This window comes from Poecilia formosa, unplaced genomic scaffold (assembly GCF_000485575.1).
Source record: "Poecilia formosa unplaced genomic scaffold, Poecilia_formosa-5.1.2 Scaffold294, whole genome shotgun sequence".
Lineage (NCBI taxonomy): Eukaryota > Metazoa > Chordata > Actinopteri > Cyprinodontiformes > Poeciliidae > Poecilia > Poecilia formosa.
The window spans coordinates 518,110-532,534 of record NW_006800233.1 but is presented as its reverse complement, the minus strand read 5'-3'; the positions used below and the strand labels follow the sequence as shown (position 1 = coordinate 532,534).

Below are 14,425 nucleotides of genomic sequence, written 5' to 3'. Positions count from 1 at the left end.
CGGCACACTAGTGTGCCGCGGAACAGTGGTTGAAAAACACTGTTTTAGCAAAATATTTTCTTAACAGGCTACATTGCTACTGCATTAATAAATCAATGAACTGCTCTAAGCTGTAGTTGGCGAAATGTTGTTTGCTGCTGAGCATCATCATTTATGTGACTAAAACAAACATTATTTTTACATCAACTTATACGTTATGTGCAACGTTTATTAAAATTATTTGGAGGCTCAGAATCAGCCCAGTACTGGTGAATGATCAAACTGTCTGATTGCAGCAATCCACATTATGAGCAGAACTACAGTGCTGCTCATAATGTTGACTACTTGATTTGACGTTGATCAAGTAGTCAACGTCAAATTTGGATGCTTGGGGGCCAGCCCCCCCCATTGGAGGGTGGACAAATCAGGACGCAACTGATTTGTCAAATCAGTTGGACAAATCAGGAGCAGAGCTTCTGCACCAATCACTGCTGACATCTGATCTAACAGACAGAACTTCAGACGAGGATTAAATTTGGATTTACCATCTTTACATTTAGAAAGGTAAGACAACTTTTATTGTTTTCTCTTTCTATGAATCCTGCTCATGGCTTCATGGGTTTTATTATTGTGGCTTTTATTATTATGACTAATAGAAACTTAGTCATAACAAGTGATTAAATCAATATTATCATTAATCATTAATACAATATTATTGGTTGAATCAGTAAAAGGTCAAATAGACGTCATAAAAGAAACACCAGTGAAACAAGTGCAACATTTTCATTAGAATTGTACAAAAGCAGAATGTTACATTCAGTTGTATCAAAGTTCAACTTTTGACCCCTTTGTTAGTTTTACGCAATACTTAAATATTCTGTCGTGCCAAAGTGCAAAATGTGCAACATATTGATAAAACCCAGTAACAAAAAATGTTAAACATTAAATAGCCGTCTCTGCATTCTATACATTTTACTTTTTACTTGCAATAATTGTCAAGTTATGGATTTGACATCATGAGGCATAAGGGTAAAAGTCAAGAAATTCTGCAATAAAATCAGAATTATGCATTGATGCAAAAAAGAAAAATGTCCCTGCATTTTTCTTTTTTGCATTAATGCATAATTGTAATTTTGTGTGAATTTCCATTGAATCGTGAAAAATGACAGACTGATTGTAATTTGGAAGTATACAGATAAAAACTGCTTTGATTTGACTGATAAAATAATATTTAAGTAATCAACTTCCTGTATTTATGTTCCTTCTGGAGCCTGGAGAGCTACATAAAGAGCTACGGTGGGCCCAGTTTGGTCCCTGAGCCTCAGGTTTGGGTTTGGGTTTGGGTTTGGCACGAGACCCAGATCACGTAGTCAACATCTACGTAATGACGACTACATCCACGTGATCACGTCCATAATACGACTTTTGCTAACGACTATCCAAGCTCCTGTAAAACACTACAATGATTTGGTTCCTAAGTTATTCCAGGATTTTTGGAGGTTAGTATGCTTCCTCGCGCTTCTTTCTTTGATTTTCAGTTTGAAGTTCGTAGCGTCTTCTTTTGTTATAAAAGACGCTGAATAGGTAGCCGTGCAGCATTTTTTAGCTTCTGTATGTAGCTTATCTGCGTATAATAGTTTTCTATGTCAATGTTATCTTGTTCTTCGGAAACATAAACGATCTTTCCAAGACACATCAGCCGTCTGGCTTGATGCTGGTTGGTCTGAGGACCGGGTGGCTCCGATGGTTCGGCAGCCTGGTCTCCGTCAGTCATTGTCCCAGTGTAGCTTCGAGTTAACTTCTCAGGAAAACTGGCGCAAAACACTTTTGGGGCCTCTGAGCAAGATAAAACACGACCGTAAAAGAAAGATTTTGGCACAAACCTGTTGTCTATCATTGCATAAGTCTGATTCTGTCCTTGCTCTATCTCTTTTGTCTGCTTAAGCACACATTACTGCATGTTTTCATAGCAACGCATAGAGCAGGCATCAGTGTTTGGATAAAGCTGCTAAAGACAAGTCTACAGCCCTTACAGAGGTTACAGATGAAGAATGTGGAGGAATTTTTCACATATTTTCATTTTGAAAGCAGGACTTCATGTCTTTCTGCTCAAAACTTGTAACACTTGTAGTCAAAACTTCTCCTTGCGCTCATAGTCTCTGCTCAGACTCTCTGCTCAGACTTCTGGAATGTAGCAATTGTTACCTTCCAAAAAGGCAGGTCCAAAAGCAAGCAGAAAATGTTTTGTGTGCGAGCAGAGACTAAGTCTGAGCGTGAGAAGTTTTGAGTACAAACGTTCAGAAGAAAGACATCAAGTCCTGCTTTCAATATAAACATGTAAGCAAAAGTATTAAAAGTTTTGATAAAAGACATGAAATCCTGCCTTCAGACTGAAAGTGTGTGCTCTGGGATTATGGCAGAAAAATTCCTCCATAGAAGGATAGAAGCCAACCACTGCAGGCAGTTTTAATTATATTTTTGTCTCATACTTTACAGAAGTGTTTGTTTTTTTCTGTACAGTTTAATAATTTTGTAATTTACTAATGCATTCATGTCATTTATTTATTTTGCTTTTTGCCTACTCCAGTATAACTGACATTTCACATAAATGCAGCATCAAATCAAAGTGAAATAATAAACAGACGTTTCTGTGTCCTATTGAACATTAAACTGTGAATTCTGATCTAGCTGAGTTTTAGTTTGTCACAATATTATATTTACTTTGAGCTGTTTACTTGTTCCTGTTTAGGCCCAGACCTCCTGGACCATGGGGTTCCTCTCCATCTTGGTCCCGCTGTGGGTTTCTTCCAACTGGACCTGACTGGTGGAGCTGTTCGGTTCCTGATCCGTGGCGATGAGCTGGGTCAGTTCAGGTTTTCATGTTTCTGTAGTTTCTCCATCTTACATGCAGATTAAATCATGATTAAATCAAGAATGAACTATTGTTCCATTTTTGTGCCTGGATGCACGTTGAGCTGTGAACGCTGAGCTACTGCCACAATAAAACACTTTGGGTTTTGTTGATTTCTGCTTCATTCAGCCATCAGCCTTCAGGAACTTGGGGTTGTTCTCCATTTCGGTTCCGCTGCTGGAAACATCGAACGGGATCTGACCCGTGGCGCTGTTCGGATTACAGTCCAAGGTTTTCTGTCAGGTGAGTTCGGAGCAGAAGACCTGGTTGGGGAAAGCTGACTCCTGAAATCTGTCTGTGGTCTGCAGTTCTCCCACTGCTGGATGGAAACAACACTGGGCTCTTTTGGACCTTCTGGCTTCAGAATAATTAAGACTGGCAAACCTGCTGCAAGAGGTGATAAATAATAGTTTAGTGTTTCTTGGCAGAGGATGATGGGGCGCTGGAAGCTAAATTTAAAAAAGCAGGGATGTGCTGTGATTATTTTGTGGGGTTTTTACTTTATAAATGAACTGAATTAAATTGAAAATTAAATTGAAAGTAAAGTTTACACCAAAAATGCAAAATATCAGTTTAAACATCAAACTATTTGCTAAAAAGCTGTGGTCTGCCACATATATCAGTCAGCTACTGATCTGCAACATCCCATTCATCAGCAAAATGATCAATAAGCTGTTTAAACAGTTACACAGCTTCCTAACGACAACCGTCATTTGACGTCTTTCAGTCTGGTACTGAGACTGTCCTAGTCAAAGTGTTCAATGACAGCCACATAAACACAGGCTGTGGAAGAACCACAGTGCTGGTTCTGTTGGCCTAAATTCATGTTTTGACACTGTTGACCATGACATAAATTATTAAAGACTCTGGTCCAATTTTCATCTGGTTCAAATCTTACTTATGGTGCGTTCACACCAAACGTGTTTTGTGCGTCTACATTCAAAGTCTGTGTGGAGAAGCACTGAGGGTGCTTCAGATGGATCAAAATCATTGTAGCCCTTGTTTTCCACTGCCGGCCTATTTGTCCGATGCGTTGGACGTGCTTGACGTGGGAAACGCGCCACGACGGGCCCTTGGCCTGCCTCCACATAGACTTACCCACAGCTTCAATATTACAGCTACAAACTAGAGATCAGGCCTGAAACCTGGAAGTAGTGATGAACTCTGACCTGAACCTTCAGAGCCATATAAAGACAGTTAAAGTCGACCTTCAATCAGCTGAAGAACATCTTCAGGATTATAGGTTTGATGTCTGAGTGAGATCTAGAGAAACTCATTAATGTGTACATCTTCAGTCGCATTGATTACTGCAACAGCATCTTCACAGGTCTGCCTAAAAAAAAAATTGATCAGATGCAGAACGCTGCTGCTGACATTGTGACTAAAACCAAGAAGTTAGAGCACAAAGTTCAACAGTCCTACACTGGCTCCTTATAGCTCAGAGAATAGACTATAAAATACTGTTAGTTTATAAATCACTGAACGGTTTAGCACCACAGTACATTAAAAAACTGCTGTTGTATCAACCTTCCAGACCTCTCAGGTCTTCTGGTTCCAGTTTGGTTCTGCTCTGCATCCCCAGAACCAGAACCAAAGATGGAGAAGCACCATCCAGCGTCTATGCACCACAAATCTGGAACAAACGGCAAAACTGCTGAAACACTGAATTACTTTGGAACTAAAGACTCACCGGTTAGAGTTGCTTTTGAAACATAATCAACGAAACGATCAACAATCTGATGTGTAAAGACAGCACTCAGCAAAATGTAATGTTTACTGGTTGTTTACTGTGTGGTGTGTTCTATGACTGTAGCTTTGATGTAAGGCATTTTGAACTGCGTTGTTGCTGAAAGATGCTATACAAATAAACTCGATCGACTGATTGATTCACTACAAGCAGTCAAAAACTAACTGTGATTTATTTTATTTGTAGCTCAAACCCAAAGGCTGATTATTGCCAGAGAGCACCTGAGAAGATTCAAGAAACGAAGCCAACCCATCATCCTCATTGTTACGGCCAGTGGCCTTGTATGTTTTTTTTTCCTTTTCCTTTTTTGTATATCTGCAGCTTTCTAACCAAATTGACTCCACTGGGAACTGGATGCAGCCCCCATCCTCCTGTGCCACTCCATGAGTCCTACAGCAGAGCTGATTGGCTCACCAATTGTCAGCTCCACCAATCCCTGATGAGGCCTCCCTTTGTAAACCCAAGACTTCCTGGGAGAAGGAGCGACTGATTCTTTGTTCAGACACCTTGTCACTTTGCTGGGTGTTTGTTGACTGCTGTCTCTGTTACCTTTGATAGTCCTGGTGGCTTGTTTTTTGTTTAACCTTAGGTTGTTGGTTCAGTTTTGTTTGGTTAAGTTATTTGGTTTGCAGCTCTGATTGTTTTGTGGATTTTCTTGAATTTAGTATTTTTGGTTATAACTTTTGATTGTAGTTGTTTTTTACCTTTTTATTTTGTTAACCCCAAACAATAAACACCAAACGGTTAAACCTTTAACATCTAGGTTTCTTTAATGTTACTTCTCCTTCCCCCTGGCTGAGCTGGGTCATAACACTCATCCTTAGTCATTCGCTGTCAGCCTGCAGCTCCTGAACATAGGTCAAATTTGTAAAATAACTTTAAATTAAATTAAATAGCGGGTTGAGAAAAAGTGTGCCCACCTCTGTTTTTATATCTTCATTTAATAATTTATAGCAGTGTAAAAGCTGTTCTGTCTTCATGAAATATTATTTTTACATTACTGACAGATAAAGCCTCAAAACTGTGCTTTGTCTCTGTGTAGAGGTGATCATTCGACGTGTCCCTGTGATGCACTGATGACCTGTGCAGCGTGCTCCACCTCCTGGGACAGGAAGCAGCTAATTGGAAGCCTGAACAGGATAAAGCACTTAGAGAAAATGGGCTGGATGGCTGGATATGCTTTGTAATTTGGTGCTATTTGACTTGCAATCTATCTTGACCGGGACACTCTACTAAATGAGATTCTTAGTAGCCAGAGTTTTTAATTTCATGGTTAAATAAAGCCCTAATAATAATAGTAGCAAAAACTCCTCAATCATCCAGTCACATGCATATTCAGATCGTAATCTGTGCACAATCGTTTACCCAATACAGCAGCCAAACATTAGTACAGCCATACAGGCCTTTTCTGTTTGGCACACACGTATTGAATTCAAAATGTTTGTGTGGGGAACTAGAGAGTGGAACGTTCTGCCACACAGCAGCAACAAGCGGCACATTTTGGGACTCATTTAAAAAATTTGGTTTTAACTTTTAAGGCCCTTCATGGTGATGCTCCCAAATATATATTGGACCTTTTGAAGCCTCTCTGTCCATCTAGGACTCTGAAGTCTTCTAATCAGACGTTACCCAGAACTTATTTTAAAACCTGTGGTGATAGAGCATTTCAGGTGGTGGCCCCGAGGCTCTGGAACGTTCTCCCCCTAGTAATGCGCTGTTCCGATTCAACTGACTCCTTCAAAAAAAAGTCTCAAACTTATTTTTTTCAGACTAGCTTTCGGATAATTTTTGTTAACTCATTTTAGATTCTTTTTATTAGTGTTATGTTTCCTTTTTTTTTGTAAAGCACTTTGTGACTTCATGTCTGTGAAAGGTACTATATGAATAAAGTTTACTTACTTTATTTACAATGAGGCTGAGAACAGAGTGTGAGGATTCCCATCTATCTCTGTCTGTAATTCAGGAATGTTTCTAATTCTGCTGCAGCGCTGAGGGGAAGTGACTGGAAGTGTTTCTCCTAACAGTGCTGCTGCCACGGTGCATTCAGGTACTACTCTGAGACACCAGATTTTGATTTAAACTTTTTTTTTTTTTATCATCAAATGTTGGCACATGTTGTTCCAAAAAATTTAACATTGTTGACTATTTTCACTTGTTCTAACTTCTCTGCTGATCATCTTTTGCTTTGTTAGAACATGTTGATGGAATCCAAACATTTCCATAGGAATATTAAAACCCTCCAAACCACATTAGGTGTGATATATAATAATGGCTTGGACAATGTGAAAACAGGGATGTTAAAAGACAAAAAAAGCACATTGCTTGTGGTAGTGATATGATAGGAAAAAAATGTTAATATATTGTGCAGCACTAATTTTTGAGAGTATTTACTTCTAGAATTAATGAAAACATGAAGGGAAAGAAAGTGACACACTTTTACATACAGTACATATGAACATCTTGGAAGGACGTCTTTTGGATGAAAGATGCTTCATAAAAATACTTGAGTTTTTTCAAAATTGCTTAATGAAGAAAAAATATTTTCATAATTCCAATTTGTTAAATTTCATTGTCAATGGAAATGCAGCTATAGAGGAAGAAGATGGAACATGTTTGCATCGAGTCCACAGATCGTCTGTTACATGAAAAAGCTCCGAAAACTTTTTTTGTTTTTACAAGTTTCTGACTTTACATGTCGAAGAATATCTTAGTTTTAATATTGTAAATTTATGTTTATTACTGTACAAATGTAATTTATTTCTCACAAATTTACCACTTCTCGACACTGTTGTCAGAAAAGTACTCCTCTTCTTCATCAGATTACAAGGGCCCAAATACTGAAATGACATTTAATAATAACTTAAAAAAAAAAAAAAACGAACAGATACTTGATAATTTCACTTCAATTTTACTACAAGTGAGAACAGCTCCTGCCTATGATAGCATATTAGGGCGACTGGAGATAGAAAAAAAGTAGGAGTAAATTTACGCCAAAAGCAGGAACATTCCTGAGTTTGAAAAGTTGCTAATTTTCCAGAAAAAACTAAAACATAAAACATAAATTTGGCTTGAAACGTCTCAGAAAAATGTCTGAGATTATTCTCAAACTTTCTAAGTTTTCTCTGGTAAAATGTCAGCTTTTCAAACTGAAATCTCCTTGATTTTTTTCTCAAAAATGTCTGTGAATAATCTCAAAATTTCTGACTTTTTTGGCCTACATTTACTCTTATGGTTTTTACTCTACAGTAGCTTTACCACTCCTCTGTACCCACCCATCAGATGTCCTGGTGAACAAATAAAGATCTTCTACACCAGAAAGTCCAGTTCCTTTTGAAACACACCTGAACCAGATGAATGTCTGCAGAGCTGAATGACTAAATGCTGACTCAGGTGTGTGTGTGTGCGTGTGTGTGTGTGTTGCAGAATGCATCTGTGCCGCGTTCTACAGCTCAATGCTTTATTTTTATCAGAAAACTATAAGCTGTATGAGCCTGCTTGTTCCTGTTCCACCACAGGGAGGCAGTAGAGCTACGTCAGCGTTTGATGCAGTTGTAGTTAGAGCTATAAAACACTCCTGTACATTTTACAGCATTGCAGTCAAACCTGGATCTCTCTTTCTTTTATTCCTCCTCTGTATCAATCAATCTTTCCTCTCCCACTCTTCATCTTTGCTACGTTCTCTCCTGCTCCTCTGCCTTGCCAGGTCGTAAGCGTGTGTGTGTGTGTGCTCACTTCCCTCCGTCCTGCTGCAGTCCCTCATGTCTTATATCAAGTCCTTCCTGGCTGGCTGCCATTTGCAGTGTCTATATTCTATTAAGTAAACAGTGCGGTGCTTACCGGCATGCTATATGCAGCGTAATGTCTGCACACTCTCAAGTTTCTCCCCTCCCTCCACTCTGCCTGCAGCCACACATTACGCCTGCATCCATTTTTACGATGCATAACATCTACGGAGGAACTTCACCGATTAGAGGCGCCGTAAAAAGACCATCTGTTAGACAGCAGCTGTACGTATCCTCCAGTCGGGCGACTCAGTCAGTGGCATCGGTTTTTGCGAAAAGGATACTTTTAGATTTAAAGCCGTAAATCATTTGCATCGTTTAGCTGAGGCGTTCAAGCTGGTTTAATGTTTCAAACACTCTGCGAAGCTAAACAAGGAGCTGTGAAGCATCTGTGGGATCAGTGTTTGCTCTTGAAGTAAACTGAAATTGAAATCTGCAAGAAACAGCCAAAACACGAGCAAAGAGATGTTAAATATTGGAACATCTTGATGATCTATGTGGATCTGTGATGGATGACATGACAGGTGGATGTAGTTGAGGTGATCTAATTACCAACTACAGATATCAGGAGAACATCCATGGACACATTACCATTTATCAGATCCATGATTTCATAGATTATTTTAAAGGTAGACATATATGTATCTTGGTTATTATATTTTCCTCTATCCATCCATATTCTACTAGTTATCCAAGATCTCCTCAGCAACAATCCCCTAATCTACTAGGACAAGAGGAACAGCTACACAGCAAAGATGCAATGATCTACAAAAATCAAGTTTTGTTAAGTATAACATTCACCTTGGGAGCAGAGATACGATTACTGCCCTTGTCCATTGCTGTCCTACACAATTCTGCTTGATTCTCATCCCTCTTCAGTGCTCTGTTTGGGCTTTTTTTCTATTCAGTTGGATTTTCCCAGGATATTTTCTACCAAGCCAATCAGTGAACAGAAGGGAAAGTTGTAAATGATGACGCTGATATTCTGCTTTGTTTTAGAATGTTAGTCTGCCTGAAGTTTTAGCGATGGCAGCAGAGAGAGCGAATGAAGCCGTTAAGTCTGTGTTGACCACGCTTCTAAATATTAAATTAACATTAACAGCTGCCCCGTTTGGCTTAGCACTTCTGTCTCAGCAGTGGAGGGTGGTTGTTTACAACAAAGACAATTTGTGGTAAACTTCATAGAATCGAACTGGTGTATTAAAAAATGTCACAGCCAAATTACAAAGATTAAGTCAAATTGCTAAAATAGTGGATTTTACATGAGAAATCCATTTTAAAGTCATGGTTCAACATGATCAGAGTGCGGTTCCAACAAAAACAAAAAAAAAAAAAATTGTTACTGTTAGCAGTAAACAGAATATTTTTAAAATTAGAATAAAAAGAGTAATTCTAAAATAAAACAGTGAAATGTTTAGGAATGAGTGGTGATTTGTTTGGACTTGAAGAAGAATAAAGTAAAAAAGGATTTATCCAGTGTCTGAATTATGCAACAATTATTTAAATCTACAGGCTGCTGAATTTGGACTATTATGGAAGCACCAGTCATGTTATGTTTACAGTCAGTTCAACGTTATTTTAGGTAAGTAGTTCAGCATAGTACAAAGTGAACTACTTTAAGTATCACATCACTGAGGTGTCGCTTTTCAAAGATGCACTTCAGAATGTTGCATTACCTACTTAGTTCCACACAAAGACATTGTTTATGTGTGCAAGTATAAGACAAAGCTGTGTTTGTCACCAACAGGGTTGTACCAGGTATTTTCAGTACCATTATTTGTACTGTTACACTCCCTTCTACTGCTGCAACCTCTGAAATCGTATTCACTAGGTAGTAGGTAGCTAGTCAGCTACCTAAGTAGCTGACTTAGGTAGCTAGTCAGCTACTTAGCTACTTAGGTAGCTAAGTAGGTACTAAGTCACCTACTTGGTACCTAACTAAGTAGGTGACTAGTTACCTAGTCACCTACTTAGGTAGCTGACTAGGTAACTAGTCAGCTACCTAAGTAGGTAGCTGACTAGTTACATAGATAAAGGATGAGGTTTGAAAATGAAAGTCTACACAGGGGTGTGTTGACTTTGGAGGACCACTGTATGCTAACAGAGCTGTCTTCTAACAGCATCTGGAAACTGCTAAGATCAAACCAGACATCTACTTTTTTTTGTTTTCTTGAAAACACTCAGCCCATTATGATTCTTTTTAACGTCACATTCATACCCGTCATCCTTAATATGTCACAAGACAGTCTGCCACTAGTGACCACAGCCAAAGCGCATTAAGTGGATCCCTGGGACATTGTCGATTTGGATTCGGAAGGATGACGTTTCCTTGAAACCGTTTCCTTTATCAGTGAAAGGTCTTCAGCACAACAGGGTTTTCTTCCATAAATGTCAGACTGACAATTTAGTTGTTGTTCGGTCTGTGCTGCGTGTTCGGGAGATATTGAAATTAGCTTGCTTATTGCATCAATGGCTCCTTCTGGCCTCATTGTGCTGAATTATAAATGATTGCTTGATGAAACTGCCGTTGCACCTGGTTATAAAACGTACTTGTGCAATACCAATCAGTAGAATTAGCTGAAGAGCTTGGGTGAAATCATCGCACACTGATAAAGCAGAACAATGAAACTCCAGTGTGTGCTACAAATAAGATTTCTCATTAACTTATCAAACCTGACCCATTTTAAATCTGCCAGCAGCATGCAAAATGTGCATGCGTGTGTCTGTGCATGTGCATATGTGTGTGTGTATTTTAGTGAATTACCAAAAGATCAATAGCATTTATTCCCCAAGCTTCTAGTCAGGAGGGTACATTTCCTCTTGCACTTCTGCAGAAGCAGGTCAACTTATATAAAGAGCGAAGAATGACTCATTATAATAACTTCTTTGTCTTATAAGATGCGTTTTGATGATCAGGACCATTAACATGCGACAAAAAAAAACATGGACAGTTCAGGTCAAATCCCTTTTCACAGCACTGCAACATAATATTGACAAGTTGTGGGTGATGTGTTGGTAACAAGCTATGAAGGCCACAGTCGCAGCTTTGTGGGCATCAATTATTTTAATTGTCCAAGTGGCGGACGGCGGCATTAAAAGGTTGAAGGTGACTGATGATTGTTGGGGTGGTTGATGACAGTTTAGAGCATCAAAGTATTCACAAAAGTTGGGACTTTCTAGCACCTGACCTTCCTTAATGAGGTTTAGTACACAATCTAAATCTCTAACCAACCATTGCTTACATCATTAAGATGACTTGTTTATTAACCGTGGCTTTGTGACTGCAGTTTAAATTCAGATTACTCTGCATGAGTGGACACATTGGATAGAGGTTTGTCTTTCAGAGACCCCTCTGAAGTTCGGACCAAAGTCAACTGTCACCGGACGGTCAAATGGTTTGGGGAAACATCCCTTGAGGTCTGCAAGATGGGTCTACCAAGCTCCTGTGAGACTCCTCCCCACTGAAGCATATTTCAAGGTGCTTTATCATGTGTATGGTTTACCACCCTATAGTACACACAGCGATTGACTAAAGCAGGGGAAGTTCAGTGCTTTGGTCCAACAGTAGGTACTTCCTCATGGGATACCTCTGTACGCACTTCCTAGTCTCTGGCTGAAAAACTGGCTTCTGGAAGATGAGTAGCTGAGGATGTTTTTAGGTGTGTTTATGCGGATAAACACACCTATAAAATTCTGACCAATCAGAACGGTTTTGCATGTAGAACCAGGTGAACAGCTTATCATGCTGGTTGTGACAAGAAGGGGCAGACAACATGAGGCTGAGAACAAAGTGACAGGATTTTCATTGTGACAATGAGAACTGACTTTAGCAGTTTGGCTTGACCATGCAGAGCATTCGAGTCTCTTAATGGTTTTGAATCAGGCTCAGTATTTCTCTAGGAGACGACCGGTCCATTTTGAATTGTTTTTAGAGCCAAGACCGGCAAAAGGTATATAAATGGTTTGGCTTGTGAAGAGCTGGCACACGTACAACACATAACATATTAGATAAGGAGCGAAATCCCTGTGGAGCTACAGTCAGACAAGCAGTGCCTCATAGATACATGAGCCCACATCACCAGAACATGATAGAGTTTGAATGGCTTACAGTTTAGGTTTGTATGATATCAGCAGGTCATATCAGGCACTGTCAATATCAGGCATTTGGGAATAAATATGTCACATTGTGGAACAGATGATGGATATCGGCATAGAGCGTGTCATCCTAGATGTCTTTCTCTGGAGTGATGGGGCGCTCTGCATTACTGCCCCATCACTAATGCCACAACATCCACACAACATCCAGGGAGAAGAGCCTCTCTGGATGTTATCTCTCTTGACTGAACTGCCTGAAGACTTCTTGTTGTTTGATCGTTTGATTTTGAAAATATATCTGGCTTGTGGAGCACTTTGAATAACTTTTTGCTTTTACTTCAAAGTGAAAAACCTTGGGACTTAAATATGTTTCTCTGGAAGTGAAGGAGCTTAAATATCAGGGCCTTGTTCATGAGTTGGGGTTTAGGACAGATAGACTAGGGCAGCATCCTCAGGGGTCCAGGCAATGTACTGATCTAACGTGGTGAAGACATGGTTGGTTTAAAATATAAAACTTTTCATTTGCTAACAGATCTCTGTTCCAACATTCAAACTTTGGATAATTACAGAAAAAAATATTGTCTTTTCAACACAGGTTGCCTAAAAGAGTCAATGACTGGACTCTATCTTATGAGGGCGTAAGGGTATCCTATCATATCTTGGGGAGGATCTTGGCTAAATGAGATTAGCCCAGTAGCAAATTCTTCACATCAAAATGAACCATAGTGTTATTCACATCCTCATCTTGTTGGATAACCCAAATGTACTTGAGTTAAAAGTCATGAAATGACAGACAAACGTTCTCAACTGGAATTCTCTGGACATTTCATAGCTCCATCTATTACAGCAAGTTGCACAGGTTTAGAAGAAGCAAAACTGCCGCAGATCATCACACTACCACCACCATGTTTGACTGTCAATAGTATTTTTGCGCTCTGTGTCAGTTTTGCACTACATGTGAAAGGACACACACACCTTCCAAAAATTTTATGTTTTCCCCCAGTCGTCTTCTTTGTGTTGATTCATGAACCTTGACCTCAGCTACAGTAAGTGATGTCTGCAACACTTTAGATCTTGATCTGTTTTTTTTTTTTTGTGTCTTTTGGACAAATTGTTAATGAGCTCTTGGAATAGTTTGGCAGGCCCCACTGCCAAATAAATAAATAAATAAATAAATGAATAAATAAAGGTAGTTTATCATCATGAGTTAAAAAGAGGGGAAATGACTTTCTCACAAAGGCTAAGTTGGTTAGAATATTTTTTTTTCTCTAGATAAATGAAGGCACCAGCTGAGTATGATGTTTTTGTATCAACTTTGGTTATGTTTGATAGTACATTTAGATTCATGATTCAAGGTATTTCAAAGGGAACAAAAAAAAGCAAAAGCAGAATAAATTTGTAAGGGGGCAAACACTTTCTCAGAGCACCAAATATGTTCACATGTCATTTTGGCACATGCTTCAGTCTGTGTGGGTGAGTGAGGTCCACCCGTTTCCCTAATGAGGCTGTGCTTTCCTTTGACTAGTCCTGTGCTTCAAAATGTTGAATGATCAGACAGAAGCCTCCTTATATCTGTTTGTTATGCTTAGTTTATTAAAGCAGACCTGGCCATCAGCACCTGCTATTTCACTCTCAGATTCAAGAAAGAGGAAGCAATCAAAGCAAGAAAAGTTCCAAGTCTCCTTAATTACCTTAGGAACCAACAACACAGACGTTCTAAACCTCTTCATAAACCCGCAACAGCTTTTTCAAGATGAATCGTGCAAACTTTCTATCATTTAAATCACATAGTTTACTGAGTTTCAGTGTGTATTCATAGGAGGAGATTTAGAGCAGTTTCTCTGTTGTAACTGTTTTACATTAGTCAGAGGCAACTAAATACTGAGGAAATGTATTTAAGCTTCTGATTCT

The 14,425-nt window shown here is 39.1% G+C and overlaps 1 long non-coding RNA gene across 1 annotated transcript in view; it reads right to left on the bottom strand.

Moving 5' to 3' along the window:
* The window catches only part of LOC107838672 (uncharacterized), a 25,092-nt gene that overhangs the window by 7,208 nt on the left and 3,459 nt on the right, over positions 1–14,425 (bottom strand). Inside the window, exon 2 of the long non-coding RNA XR_001664756.1 lies at positions 9,215–9,220. This is a non-coding gene — a long non-coding RNA (uncharacterized LOC107838672). The remainder of the gene's footprint in view (positions 1–9,214; positions 9,221–14,425) is intronic.